Consider the following 4,629-nt stretch of genomic DNA (forward strand, 5'->3'; position numbering starts at 1 on the left):
GTTTTGACATTTTGGTAACGGGGGTATCAAAAAATAGGAGGTTATCTTCCTTATTTTTTACTTATTCTAATTTGTGCTATTTTTTAGTGAAGATCGTAATCTAATCTGTTCGCGTTTCCTTCTTCTTCTTTTCTCTCCTTTATCTTCATTGAGCTCCAGAAGCAAGCATATTATGGACCGGTTTCATCAGAATCCGTTTTCTCTCCCTTCGTTGAAAGCATTTATGCTTTGCAGTTGCGGAAGCCAACTCCAGAGCCGCTAAGAATAATCCACCTCTGCGGAGCCTTTTGTTCTCACAACGCCTCTTTATTATGTAAATGCCCCTCCCCACATGGGAAGCGCCTATACTACCATTGCCGCCGCCAAGAACAATCCGCCTCTAGTTTTGTTTCATGATCTTCATCTTCATTTACTGCACCGCCGGTATCTGCGGTGGGTAATCCATTTTTTTGCTTCCTTTTCTGTTTTCTGTTGTTTACAATTTGATTATAAACAATTGTGTGTGTGTGTACAGTGTCACTAATCCATGCTCTGATGTACATGGTGGCACAATGCTTTTGTGCAATGTGTGAAGTAGGGCTAGTAAAGGCCTTCCAAAAGTCTTACTATGTGCTGTATGGTGGTGGGGCGAACGAGATCGCCGATAGCTACAGCAAAGATGTGGGCTTTGCAGCTGAAATTATTGGTACCTTCATCCTTGTCTACAGTGTTTTCTCTGCTACTGATCCCAAGAGAAATGCCAGAGACTCCCATGTCCCTGTAAATTCACTCATTTTACTTGGAAAACAGAGTATTATTAGAAGTGATATAGAAATCATTCTCAATTCTCTTGTTAACACTACGTGGAAAACGTTCTAATTGAGAACTTTTGCTTGGGATTTACAGGTATAGGCACCACTTCCAATTGGGTTTGCAGTTTTGTTCCCCCCCTCCCCTTGGTGGGTGGCACAACCAGGTTTTTTGATCGCTGCCACAATTGAATTTCTTCCTTCTTCCTCTTTTCTCTTCTTTATTTTTTAGTCATTCCCTCATAATGCTCATTCTAATTTGCGCTATTTTGAAGTGAAGATCGTAATCTACTGCCAATAGTTTTTCTATGCTTTGCTTACTGGTTTTGAATGTTTTCTATTGTTTTGCTTGATACAGGTTGTTCAACCTCCTACAAATTCGGTTTCAGTCCCGAGGGTTTTTTTAAACTTTTTAACAGGCCCAAGCCCAACCCTAAAGGTCCGGCTCCACCTGGTACACTTCACCTTATTCAAGCAGTCAAAGCTCAAACCTGCAGTCTTGCACTGCAAAAAAATTTCAGATAGAGATGGTGTTTTCAATAGGAATTTGAACTGGGCAGATGCAAAGGAGGAACTTTGGGAGTACTATTTGATGACTGTATTCCATTCAAGCTGAAGGTGAACATTCATGGATTTAAGACCAGCATTGCTTTTCGGAGTTCATTGTTAGGAGATGAAAAAAAAACATGTGCATAATTGAGTGTAGCAGAGATAATGATCTTGTGTTAGATACTATTATTATGATTGGGAATGTGAATTAGATAATTTTCAACATGCTTCAACATGCTTTACCATGGATGAAATCGATGAAGATACGGTTAGGAGAAAACGAAGTGCACAATCCATTGAGCTGAAGCATCCTCAGTTCTTTTATAGGAGAAGTCACCGGATTCAGGTGGGGCATTGATGTCTCCTGGAGCTGATTCACATCAGAACCGGTGTTGTCCCAAGACCACTTTGAGGGTGAAAAACAGATTGTGATGGTGGGAACAAGTGAGTGATTCTCTATATCTTTTATATGTGAGCTCTTTTTTTCCTGTTTCTCGTTTCTGGAATCAAACTCTTTTTTTCTTCCTCCATCTTTCTTCCTATCTGACAAGAAATTTTTTTCCCTATATTTTTTCCCATTTGAAAATTTACAGCTAGAAGCATCGACGAACCAGGAATTGAATCAGCAAATTCCAGTGTTTAATCTTCCTTCGAAGATCCTTTGTCGTGTTATACACATTGAGTTGGTGGCATTCCTCTTTGTAAATTTGCCTCTCTTTCTCTCATTGGGTGTTTTGTATTTTTGTTGATTTCTACTATTTCCAGGCTGAACAAGAAACAAATGAAGTTTATGCGCAAATTACCTTACAACCTGAAGCAGATGTAAGACTTACTTTTCAAATTTCAACCCGTTCAATTGTGAAGTTGCAAGTGGAGAAAATTTAATTTAAAGTTTTCTGATATAATTTGTACAGCAAAGTGAGCCCAGGAGTCCTGATCCAAGCACTCCTGAACCTCCACGACCTACCGTTCACTCTTTCTGCAAGATTTTAACTGCATCTGATACAAGTACTCATGGCGGCTTCTCTGTTCTTCGGAAACATGTTAACGAATGCCTTCCTCCATTTGTATTTGTCATTCTATTTTGTTGTTTCTTTGTACTTCACTTCCTTTAGTGGTTTTCTTTCTTGAAGGATATGAACCAGTCAACTCCAACCCCAGAATTGACTGCAAAGGATCTTCATGGTTACGAATTTAAGCACATCTTCAGAGGTACCTGCAGTTGCGTTTTTCTGTTTTCCTTTATGGCAAAATTACATTTTGGTTGGTTGTAGTTATTGATGTCCAAGTTATTTCACATACATTGTCAAACAAATCAAAGCTAAACTTTCCATTCCACATAGTATTAAACATGGAGGTATGCGGACATGTAAATGACTGAGGAGTCCTACCTCTTTCAAATTGAATGTACCAGGTCAACCCTGCAGGCATTTGCTTACAACGGGATGGAGTACGTTTGTCACTTCTAAGAGATTGGTTGCAGGGGATGCTTTTGTTTTCCTGAGGTATTTGAGCAGAGGGCTTTATTAATATGATCACATCTTCTCTCCGCTTTCCGTTTTTCAGGATTTTGAGTAGTTATGCTTCGTATTTTACTGACTGATTATGTAGTGGGAGAATGCAGAATTAAGTACGTGTTGGAGTTGGGCGTCTTGGTCGTCAACAAAGTACCATGCCATCGTCTGTGATATCAAGCCAAAGCATGGACCTCTGGTTTTTCTGTCAAATAAACGTCAGAGGGATGTTCTGCTTACTGTTTTGTTTTTTTTGTTTTTTCTTTGGATGAAAAAGAAAATAAATTACGAGGAAAGAAGCAGGAATATACAAGCCCGAAGGCAAACAGCCGAAGCCAAAGGCTAGCTAGGATGCAAAATGGAAAGAGGAAGACCCCAGGAGACAACAATGAGCCTGTTCGTTGGGGTATCCGCAACACTAGAGAGGGGGAGGGTGCTAGCTTTAGAAGAGACATAAAAAAAGATGGCATTCCAAATCTTGTCAAGAGAGCGGGAGTTGGACGCCCATCTTCTAAGATTGCGTTCCATCCAAATGTGGGAGATAGCGGCACAAAAAGCAAGCTTGCCAACCGAATCACAAACCGTCTTGCCTCCAAAGGTCATATCTAAACAGATCCATTCTCTGTAGAGAGGGAGAGGGCTGCGGCGGTTAGGCCAGCAATGCCAGAGAACTCGGGTCCAATTGGAAGAAGCAAAGGGGCAAGAGAAATGCCGTTCTAGAAGAGGCAGCAGCTGGAAGAGACTTGCATATGGCCGTGAATGAGGAAGGCCTGAGTGCGGAGGCAGTTCGCTAGGGCTCGCCAGGCGGTGAGACTATGACGAGGGATGTGCCCTTTAAACCAAACAACTCTGTGCCAAGGACAGGGGGTACCTCTATGTCTAACCATATCCCAAGCGGAATGGGAGCTGAATTTGCCCGAACGGGAAGGGGGCCACAAGATGGTGTCTCCTCTACCACGATGGCCAGGGGGGATAGGGGGGACGGAGCTTTAAAGGTCAGCCAAAGGGGGGGAAGGGGGGAGGGGACCAAGTACCACTGGTGATGATGGAGGCAACTAGGGAAGATCTGTCCAAGCTAGAGGTATAAATGTCTCGGGGGCTGACAAGGGTAGAGAGAACACCAGAGGGGTGCCACTTATCCAGCCAGAGAGAGGTAGACATAACATCATCGATCTTGCTAGAAATAGCCTCTCTGGCGATATGCCTCACTTGGAGGATCCTGCGCCACACCCAGGAGGAGTCCGTCACTGGGGAAACCGTCCAAATAGAGTCCCTGTGAAACCCGGTCAAATTTCCGAATAAATTTGAACTTTTGAAATCTGTGTGATTTCAGGTTCTGGTTCAATATTTGGCCATGCTGGCCTCTAAGTTGTGGGCCGCCTGATTAAGAAATTCAGACCTGTCTTGCGACTCCGTCGAAATGCAAAGGCATTCCGATCACCCAACTACCGTGGCCTTAAATGAGTCCGAGGTGTCAGCGCTTGAAGACACACATGTCAGCGTGGCCGGATTGATGGCCAAGGCTCTCCTACTGTCTTAAGCCGAATCTCGGGTAAGAATCCCATTTTATATGTATATATGTTGTATTTTTAATTAATTAGTGTACAGGGCAGAATAGTAATTTTTACTCATGTGGGACCCTCGCACTGCAGCTGGCTACAGTCGTGCAGTCTGCTGGAGCCGTGAGACCTCCCCTTAATTAAACTCAATGCAAGTATAATTTAAAATATATTTATATACCATTTTTGACGACCAAATAGGGTTAAGGGTATTTTAGT

At 42.6% G+C, this 4,629-nt stretch overlaps 1 pseudogene; it reads left to right on the top strand.

Moving 5' to 3' along the window:
- The first annotated feature begins 540 nt into the window (after positions 1–540).
- On the top strand, positions 541–4,235 carry LOC122647273 (annotated as a pseudogene).
- Positions 4,236–4,629: the final 394 nt, after the last annotated feature.

Source organism: Telopea speciosissima, unplaced genomic scaffold (genome assembly GCF_018873765.1).
Source record: "Telopea speciosissima isolate NSW1024214 ecotype Mountain lineage unplaced genomic scaffold, Tspe_v1 Tspe_v1.0017, whole genome shotgun sequence".
NCBI classification, from domain to species: Eukaryota; Viridiplantae; Streptophyta; class Magnoliopsida; order Proteales; family Proteaceae; genus Telopea; species Telopea speciosissima.